We start from the raw sequence: 11393 nt of genomic DNA on the forward strand, positions 1-11393 counted from the left end.
ATTTTTACAAATTATCTTAAATTTCAATTTCTTTTAAAATAAGAATCATCTGAAATTAAGCATAAGCTTTATATTCTCATTCTATGAATTTGTATAATGCAATCATTCTATGAAAGGAAAGTGAAATGTGGGAAAATGCTGACAATTATTAAATTATTGACACTTGGTTTTAAGTGGTCCCTCTTCCCCTCTTTCCCTTCTACCTCTCAATATCAAAATACCTTGTAATCATCTCATTAAGGCCAGATTAATTTAGTTGTGAGGATTCTCTACCATAAAAATAATTAATAGTTTTATTACCCTCACTAAACTTTTATACTAGTTCACCAAAAGCAAGCTAAAAAAGAAAAAACGAATTTCTAACTCTTTCTACTTCCATATTGATCTAGCTTGTCAAATTGAGTTTTACAAAATGGAATAACAAGTTATATTTCCATGGCACCTTCAGGTTTACAAATCACTTTTCTTTACAACCTTGGGGAGCAGGAAATTTTTATTACCTCCATTTTCTAGATGAGGAAGCTAAAAGTGAGAAGCAAGACATGACTTACTCAGGGCAGCACAACTAGGGTTAGCGGCAGTATTCAAGCATGAGCCTCTCAGCTTTGTTAAACCTTTTCTTCCCCAGCACACTCCCCTGCCTCTTATGACTGTGTGACCTCAATAATTGTTATTGATTGAATAGGCATAGATAAACATATAAAATTAATTTAGTGCAATGACAGAATCTGAGGATTAATTTCATCAGTTGGTGTGTAGCCACATGAAGCCAAGCACAGAGGTCACCCCGTCATGTTCCAGTGTGATATTTTCTTGCATGTGGAGCTGAGACTGAATGTTCACAGGTTAGGTATGCCATAGTAGAGATTCTTTGTATGAATGGTTTGGCCTACATGATTGCTGAGGTTCCCTCCCACTCTCAAATCCTGTAAATCTTCCTCACTTAGACAGCCAGGTTATAGTATATGAGAAAAGTGACCTAAAAGACATAACTGAAGAGAAGTATGACTGAAAAAAGGGGACCAGGAAGGTAGAGGGAATGAGAAATAATAAATGAACTGCCTTAGTTGCACTGGATCCCTGAGAAATTAAAAGAACCAGAGGAAGTCTCCAAGAGCATTTGAGCGAGAATTTGTAGAAGATTTTAACAAGAATAATGAGGTATAAAGAAGTATGTAGAGATTGTAACCCACAAGGATGGGGCACCAGACCCATTTAAGAATCTAATAAGCTACACTTTCCTAAAATATATAGCCTATCTATCCACTGTAGAGAAATAGGCAAAGGGGAAATGGAATAGTCTTTTTTTTCCTTTAGCAGTAGAGATCTGAATAGAAACCCTGTTTTCATATTTCAAGGTCACTCTTCTATCTAAACTCAATCACTAATGAATTCAGGTATACAGGGTATCCCAGAAGTCTTAGTGCTGTTTTAAGCTTTAATAACTTCCAAAGTATAATGTTATACACACAAAAAATATCATTTGGAAATTTAATTAATTACATTCATTTTCTACTTACTAAATTTTGTAAATTTTGAATTTTAATAAGATGGGGCACCCTGTCATTATGCATTCCATATGTGACAGTCTCTGTTTGACACTTTCTCAGACTGATGGATTGATAGAGGAGTTCTGTCTTCCTGCTTCTTGCTTGCCTACCTGGGTCATCTGGTTTATTGCCATAAGACTTTTTTTCCTGTGGAGTCATATCAAAACTGTTGTGTAGGCATACAAACCACCTTCTTTGGTTGAGCTTAAAGTTGGGATTACTAATATTTCATTCACTCAGCAACAGTTGATGAAAGTTGCTTTTATTTTTTTTTACCAAGTTTGACAAATTTTTTTTTTCTGTCAAGACAAGGTTTATTAGAACATCTGTCATATTGGGCATATTCTTAAGGAATCTGAACATTAGTGAGCTATTGGCTAGATTTTAAGAATCTGAGCACCTTAATGGAGACAAGATGAACCTTATATATACAGAAAGGCTGTGGGAGGGATCTAGGAGTGGCCAAGTAGTCTGTGGGGGACAGTGAGGTAATAAAATGCCAAGGACCTGGACCATGTGGCCAAGGGAGAATGGAGTTTAGCTAGGATTTTAGCCATTTAGAGTTTAGCCGTAGGGAGATAAGACAATGGAGGGCTAGGCTAGTTTAAGGGTAACAGAGAATTGGTAGACTGGGTTTAGCCATAACAAAAGGCCATGGACATGTGGGAAAATCCAGGGTTTTTCCTTTCTGGGGTCCAGATCACAACCCCATCATTCCCCCCTCAAACAAATGGGACCCAAATTCTTTTGGGGTAAGGGACGAAGGTCTCACCTTCTGAAACTGCTTCCTGCTGGCAAGGGGCATAGAGCTGTCCTAGCTTTGAGGGGGTCTCAAAGAGGAGGTTGACTGTAACCAAGCACAGGCTGCATCCAGGGAACGATGGGGGGACATTGGCTGGTACTTGCTGTTTGCTACCAACTGTAGGTGAATGGCCTGTAGTCTGGAAGACACAAATCTGACAGAAAAAACTGCAGGGCCCAGATATAAAGCAGGGACTAGATTTAGGGCCCAATGAGAGGATAAAACACCCTTAGCTCTGTTTGGATTCAGATAGTTCAACTTTCCAACCATGCAATATCAAATCCACCTCATAGCCAGTGTCAGGACTAGCCAGGTGGGTAACATTCCCTTTCAAAGGAACATAATGGGGAAACTGAGCTAGGAGAATCCCATCTTAGACTGAGGCTAAAATTGTCCTCTCCCCTTTTCCTGATGCTGACTTCCCACCAGTATCACATTCTGTCTGAGTAGCTTGTGGCATTTCTCTCGGATGGTGGATTATTGATTATTGATGGATTATTATGATGCATCAGACAACTCAAAATAAAATCCTATGAGCTTTTACCTCAAACAACAAATTTCACTAATCAGAGTGTAGGAAAAACTTTTTCAGGATTTACATCTTAAACTTAAATTTGTCTTAGTATAAAAAGCCAATCGTTAGAGATTATTTCCATATACTTGCAAATTCTCAGCCAGACAAAACCCAAACAAGCTTTTTGGCTAGTTTACACACTAAAACAATAGCCAACAATAACCAAATTATTTTAGCTGTACCCAAATTATGAAAAGTTGCTTGACGTAACTGATACAAAAAGTTCACCAATTTGAAACTTGAAACAAACCCATTACCAATCAGATGACTTCAGTTTTGCTAAATGCATTTCCAAATCACTTTATAGAGAGAATCAACATCTCGTCATTAACAGTTAAAACTACAACTTTAAAAGAGAATGCATACCCAAGTTCAGAGGCCAGCTTCTTTACCTTGAGTAGGATATGCTAAATCTGAGTGATGCTTCCAGGCAAAGGTTGCCCTTGGGCCCAAGGCCATTGCCTTCCCCTTCCTTCTTTTCCCCTGGTGGGGGAGGGGGAAATCAAAGGTGAGGGGGAAAAGGTGAAACTCTCTGAGAGGGATTAACAGATACCCTCTTGACTCAAGGGAAGAGAGTGACCAGGTTGTACAGAGGTGTTTCAAAACTTCTCAATGATCAATCACAAAACTTCCAGAATCTGCTAAGATGTTTTTAGCTGTTCTAACTTTTCCCCATAACCTCCATGATGGAGGATCCAGAGGTTTAGAGGGAAGGGAGTAAGTAAGCCTCAGGGAACCAAAAAGCACCTGCAGTTTACCCAGTTCTCTAGCTTTGTGAAAATGGACAGAATTGGGCATATGGTTCCAGATAGGGCGTCCATCCTTGTCCCCTATGCTGTGGAAGGTGTACCCAGGTCCATGGCCTTGAACTGAACCAGTGGACTGAGAGCCAGAGAGTGTCAGGCTGAGTGTGAAACAATCTTGTAACTGTCTACACTAAAAACACCTCCAAGCCTTCCTAGGTGCTTGGAGAGTGACCCCAACTGCAGGGCAAGAAAGAAGTGGGGGAGGCTTACATACCTTCCAGTCTTGGCTGGAGGAGAACTTGGGGTTAGGCAGTACAGGCCACCAAAGTGTTGAGGTTTAGGGGTGCTGAGACCCCAAAATTACAACACACAGGTCCTGTCTGAAAGAATTCAACCCAAGCCTTCTTTCAGCCACAGACAAGGTTTATTATAACATCACTCACATTGGGCAGATTCTTAAGGGATATGAACATTAGTGAGCTATTTGCTAGATTTTAAGAATCTGAACCACAAAAATAACTGCAATATAGAAATGTAGCAAAAGATGGTGTTTATGTTGAATTGTAATCAGAACTACCACTATTTTACAAATTTAAATTGGGGACCATTCTAATGTTTTTGTAAATTTGTAGCATTTATAAATTTTGAAGTTTTAAAGATTAAAATTACACTAAGACTTCAGAGATACTCTGTACATAGTCCCAAAAGACAAAGTGACATTAACTACTTTCAAATTAATTGTTCAATGTTCAGTCAGTTTTCACTTGTGTCTGACTCTTCACAACCCCATTGAGGTTTTCTTGGCAAAGATACTAGAGTGGTTTGCCATTTCCTTCTCATGCTTATTTTACAGATGAGGTAACTGAGGCAAACAGAGTTAAATGATTTGCCCCAGGTCACACAGCTAGTAAGTGTCTGAAGCCAAATTTGAACTCAGGTCTTCCTGGCTTCAGGCCTAGTGCTCTAGCCACTGTGCCACTTAGCTGCCCTACTGGCATATAGTAGGTGCTTAATAAATGTTTATTGACTAAATGACTGAGGTTACCTCTCTATCCACTATGTCACCAGGCCTCTGCTAGCTTATCAATATATACTATTGTCTAGATACACTATTAACCTCAGGCTCTTTCCAATGATAGATTAGGGCCTTCAGACTTTAGCAGTAGCAACTGTATAGATGATAATTCAAATACAGATGCAGAAACTTGGTGTAAGAACTGAGCTCAGAATACTTAAATTAGTGGAAAACTCTTTAAAGGAAAATTTTTATATACAGTATACAGTATACAGTAAATGCATGGGGCTCGCTACCTCTGAGAGGTATCCCTAGCTCAAAACATATGTATGTAAAAGGATTTAGATGCTATTTGCATCCAGAGAAAGAACTGATAAATAGATGTATAGGATAATTTTACATATACATATGTATTTGTGTCTAATGGTAGCCATCTCTAGGATGGGGTGGGAGGAGGGAAGAAAAAAGGGGGAAAAACTTTATTACATATTTATTATATATAATTATTAATTATTATACCTTTAATTATTATTATTTCATTAATTATTAAGTATTTATTGTATTTTATTATATATTATATTTATTATGTTATATATGTTATATATTATACACAATTTATCATTTATTATATATTTATATATTATATATTTATTATTTATAACTTTATTATATATTTAAAAGAAATAGCAAGTTGCACATGATAGACTTGCAGTTTCATGGGCAATCATCTTTTCTTTATTATACTATGTTATGGAAATGCTTGTTTTATTCCATAAAGTAAAAATTAAATAATTTTTTTTAAAAATGGAATTTAGGCCATTTTGTGCATGACACATATAATCGATGATTAACCTAGCATTTGGTATGTCTCAGGGGTACATCTCTCACCTGTGAGGATAGCAGGGGCACCAAATGTCTCTTCTTGTTATTGCCAGATACAAATTATCTATCTGATGGATCACAGGTCTAACTTAGTATCATGTTTCACGTAGTTGGCAGAGACACGATGAATGGGGTTTGCAACCTGTTAGGATGAAGTTAATGGCTGTTTTTTTCCATTCTTGTCTTGAGGGTAATGGAGATTAGCTTATAATGAAAAGGTAAACAAAGATAGAATTTGCAGAAGTGGAGTGTTCTCTGGATTCAAGTGTTATAAGCAAATAATTAATCTTACATTTAGAATGCTCGAAAACTCTGGCAGTTACCAACACAGCTAGGACTATGACTGAGGGTAAGTGCTAACAGATGAAACACATCAAGACAAGACCTATTTTAGAGAGGAGAGAAGGGGAAACTAAAAATAAATCCAAAGAATTTATCCAAAAGGGAAGTAAGGGGAACCAGTGTACCTGAAAAGAAAAAGGACAGGAAAACAAATAGAGAAATAACTGATCTTCTAATTGAGGGAAGATACAAACAGGGACTGAAATTGTGACTTCACTGGAATGGGGAACTCCCAGCTGAGGAAATTCTACCACAATGCAGGTCATTTTTTCTCTGCCATTTATAGTCTGAGAGTTGCCTGGGGGCATTGAGAGCTTAGGGCACTTGCCCAAGGTCACTTAGCCAACATTTGTCAGAGGCAGCCATTGAAGCGAACCCAAGTCTTCCTGGTTCACCATGCCAGGCAATACCCTACTGCCTAGTAGGAAATGGCTAGCAGGGATGAGATTTATAAATGTTTATTTAACAATCACCTAGACAAAGGAGTTCTATCAGGGACATAAAACTTTCATCCTGCAAGGACTACAAATAGCTATTTTATGGTCCAAAAACCACCAACCTAAAAGACAGTAAGAGATGTATTATTTATATCATTCCACTGTTTGCCTCTGGCCTATGGATCAAATATAAACTTCTAATTACATTTGATCCCCAGACTAATTTTTAAAAATTTTATTTTTATTTTATTTAACTAATTAGAATTTAGTTCTAAATTCTCTCCCTCCCTCCACCCTCTCTCCTACTCATTGAGAAGGCAAGAAACATGATACCCATTATACATATGAAGATATGCAAAATGTATTTCTGTATTAGCCACGTTCCAGAAAAATAGCAAGGAAAAATAAAGGAAAAACATACGCTTCAATCCATGTTCTGAGTCCATCAGGCCCCTATTTGGAAGTGGATAGCTTTTTTGATCATGAGTCCTTTGGAGTTCTAATGAATCACTGTGTTGAACAGAATTACTAAGTCTTTCACAGTTGGTTATTTTTACAATATGGCTGTTACTATGTATGTTGTTCTCCTGATTCTGCTCACTTCACATTGCCTCAGTTCATATAAGTCTTCCCAGGTTTTTCTGAAACCATCCCCTTCATTACTCATCCAATATCCATAGATCTGACGGGTAATTTCTTCCATGCTCCATTAAATTGCTTATGAGGTGGCCTGTTATATCAAAATCATATACCCATGTTGAGCTTATGGTGGTATATATGGTATAAGATATTGGTCTATACCTAGTTTTTGTCAGACTAATTTCTAGTTTGCTTAACAGTTTTTGTTAAAGAGTGACTTCTTACCCCAATAGCTGGGATATTTGGGTTTATTGAACACTAGCTTATTGGGCTCATTTACTTTTTTATATCATATACTTAATCTATTCCACTGATCAAACATTCAAATTGCTTTGATGATTACCACTTTGCAGTATAGCTTGGGATTTGGTACTACTTAGGTACCAAATGGTACTACCTTCCTTCACATTTTTTCCCACTGATTCTCTTGATATTCTTGACCTTTTGGTCCTCTAGATCAGGGCTTCTAAAACTTTTTCCAATCTGGACCCATTTTGGCAGTGCTAATTGGAATTGTGTGGCCCGAGGACATGCACAGTGCAAAGTACGCATTGTATTCAGAACCAAGGCTGCAGTGAAGTTGTGCCATGCAACATGGGCAAGTGCTGCCAGAAACACATGAGATTCATTATGTGCTTGTTTTTTAATTAACTTTTGGTCACTGCATGTTCATAAACCTTTCACTTTTGCCAAATTTTTCGTGACTCCATATAGGGTCAGAACCCACAGTTTAAGAAGTGCTGCTCTAGATGAGTTATTATTTTTTGCTAGCTCTATAAAGTAATTCTTTACAGTTTAGTTGGCATGGAACTGAATAGGTCAATTCATTTAGGTAGTATTGCCATTTTTATTATATTGACTTTTCTTGCCTATGAGGAATTAATATTTCCCCATTTATTTAAATCTATCTTTATCTGTGTGGAGTCTTCCATAATTGTATTCATATAATTCCCAAGTGTGTCTTGGCAGGTAGACACCCAAGTATTATATACTGTCTTCAATGATTTTAAATGGAATTTCTCTATCTCTTCTTGTTAAGCTTTGTTAATAATATATAGAAATGCTGATGATTTTTGTGGGCTTAATTTTTATATTTGGCAACTTTGCTAAAGTTGTTAATTGTTTCAACTAGTTTTTTTTTTAGTTTATTCTCTAAGGTTCTCTGAGTATATAAACATATCTGCAAAGAGTGATAGTTTTATTTCCTCATTGCCTATGCTTATTCCTTTATTTCTTTTTCTTATCTTATTGCTATAGCTAACATTTCTTGTACAATACTGAATAATAATGGTGATAAGAGAACCCTTGCTTCACTCTTGATCTTATTAGAAAGGCTTTCTAGTTTATCCCCCATTAAGATACTTGTTCTTGGTTTTAGATAGAAACTCCTCGTTATTTTAAGAAAGGCTACATTTATTCCTGTGCTTTAGGAATAGGTGTTACATTTTGTCAAAACTTTTTCTGCATCTATTTATATAATCATATTAGTTTTTTTGTTTTTGTTATTGATAATGGACACCCTTGATTCACCACTAATCTTATTGGAAAGATTTCTAATTTATCCCAATTACAGATAATGCTTGTCCTTGATTTTAGATAGATACTATTTATCATTTTAAGAAAAGCTCCATTTATTCCTCTGCTCTGGTCTTTTTAATTAGGATGGATGTTGTATTTTGGGTTATCTATTGGTATAATCATGTGATTTTTATTGTTATTGATATGGTAAATTATGCTTATAGTTTCCTAATATTGAGCCAGTCCTGCAGTCTTGGTATAAATCCAGTCTGGTCATCATGTATTATCTGTGTGATATTTTTGTAATTGTTGCAATCTCCTTGCTAGCATTTTATTTAAATTTTTGCATCAATAATCATTAGAAAAAATTGGTCTATAGTTTTCTTTCTCTGTTTTTCCTGGTTTTATTATTAAATCTATGTTTGTATCATAGAAGAAATGTGATGGTATTTCTCCTTTACATATTTCTTTGAATAATTTATTTAGAATTGGAATTAATTTTTCCTTAAAGTAGCATAGTTTTACTATTTCCCTCTGTAACTCATTCAACTTTTCCTTCAAGAATTTGGATGCTATGCCATTTGGTACATATATGTTCAGTAGTGATGTTAATTTTATTGTCTAGGATACCTTTTAGCAAAATGTAGTTTCCCTGATTATCTCTTTTAATTACATCTATTTTTGCTTTTGCTTTGCCTAAGACCATGATAGCTACCCTTGCCTTTTTTACTACAGCCAAAAGATAACATATTGCGCTCCAGACCATTATTTTAACTCTGTGAGTGTCTTTCTGTTCCAAGTGAGTCTTTTGTAAACAACATATGTTGGGTTCTAGTTTCTAATCCATTCTGCTATATTCTTCCATTTGATGGGTAAATTCATCCCATTCATACTCACAGTTATGATTACTAAATGCATATTTACCCCCTATCCTATTCTCTTCTATTTAGCCTTCTCTTTTTACTGTCTCTTCTTTAAAGGTCTGTTTTGCATCCTGATTGTTGCCTCCCTTAACCAACCCTCCCTTTTATCACCCTCACCCCCTTACCTTTTGCCTCTTCCCCTTCTACTTCCCTCTTGAGTAAGCTGAATTTCTATCCTCAACTGCGTGTGTATACTTCCCTTCTTGAACCAGTTCAGATGAGAGATTCAAGCATTGTCCACTTCCTCCACTCTATTTTCCCCTCCGTTGTAAAAACTCTGTGTACCTCTTTTATGAGATAAATTTCCCCATTCTTCCTCTCCCTACCCCCTTTGCCTCTTTCTCACTTTTCTATTCCTTTTTTGAGATCACCTCAACAAGATTCGCACCTGTGCCCTCTGTCTAATTAGATTCCTTTTAATTGTCCTAATAATGATAATGTTCTCAGGATTTAGATAGATCATCTTCCCTTATAAGAATATAAACAGTTCAGTCTTGATAAGTTCCTTATGTTTTCTCATTCATATTTATCTTTTTATTCTATTGTGCTTGAATGTCAAATTTTCTATTCAGCTGGTGTGTTTTTTTCATCAGGAATATTTGGAAAAAGTATTTGATTAAAGGTCCATTTCCTCCCACCTCCCTCCAGTACGATTATATTCAGTTTTGGAGAGTAGACTATTCTTCATTGTAATCCTAACTTGTTTGCCTTCTAGAATATCATATTACAGGTCCTCTATTCCTTTTTAGTGATAATTGCTAAATCCTGTGCATTCCTGACTGGCTCCATGGTATTAGAATTTTTTGTTCCAGGCTGCTTTCAGTATTTTCTCCTTGACCTGGGAGCTCTGGTTTTTGGCTATAATATTCCTGGGAGTTTTTATTTTGGGATCTCTTTCCCAAAAGGAGGTGGTCAGTGGATTCTTTCAATTTCTCCTTTGCTCTCTTGTTCTAAGATATCTGGGCAGTTTTCCCTTGATAATTTCTTGAAATATGATGTCAAGGCTCTTTTTCTGTTCATGGCTTCCAGTTAGACCAATGATTCTTAAATTATCTTGCCTTGATGTGTTACAGGTCAGTTTTTCCTTTGAGATATTTCACATTTTCTTCTTTTTTTTATTCTTTTGACTCTGTTTTATTGTTTCCTGATATCTCATGTCATTAACTTCCACTTGCACATTTCTAATTTTTAAGGAGTTATTTTCTTCAATGAGGTTTTGTACCTCTTTTACCATTTGGTCAATTCAGATTTTTAAGGAGTTGTTTTCTTCAGTATATTTTTGTGCCTCTTTTATCAAGAGGTTGATTCTTTTTTCATAATTCTTTTTGCATTGCTCTCATTTCTTTCCCCAATTTTTCTTTTACCACCTTACTCGATTTTTAAAATCATTTTTGTTTTATTTAAAAATCTCTTTCCTTAGATCTTCAAGGAATTCTTGTTGGGCTTGTGTCCAATATGAATTTTTCCTTTAAGGCTTTGCTTGTAGATGTTTTCAAGTCACTGTCATCCTTTGAGTTTTTATCTTGAGCTTTACTGTCACCATAGTAACTTTTTATGGTCAAGTTCTTTCGTTGTTATTTGATCACTTTCTAGCCTATTTCTTGACTTTGGAATTTGTTAGAGTTAGGCTCTGCTCACTTCTGGGGTGTGGGGAGAGAGATGGGGAGAATAGGGTAGTGTCACACTTGAGTTTCTGACATTTCTGTCCTCCTGCTGTTCTCACAGCTCAGCAGAAGCCTGAAGTTTTCCATGCTCCAAAGTGGTGTGATCTGGGGAGAAGTCTGATTTCTCCTGGTCTGTGCTCTGCTCCTTTTTATCCATGTAGCGCCTCTGCTCCTTCATAATCACCACTGTTCCTTTCTACCCTGGAATTGTGACCTGAAATGGGTGACAGAGTGGCTAAATGGCACCAGATCCTACTCCCAGTGCTAGAACAGGTGTGCCCAGGGATCTCTATTTGACCAT

Source organism: Vombatus ursinus, unplaced genomic scaffold (genome assembly GCF_900497805.2).
Source record: "Vombatus ursinus unplaced genomic scaffold, bare-nosed wombat genome assembly UNPS02014821.1, whole genome shotgun sequence".
NCBI lineage: Eukaryota > Metazoa > Chordata > Mammalia > Diprotodontia > Vombatidae > Vombatus > Vombatus ursinus.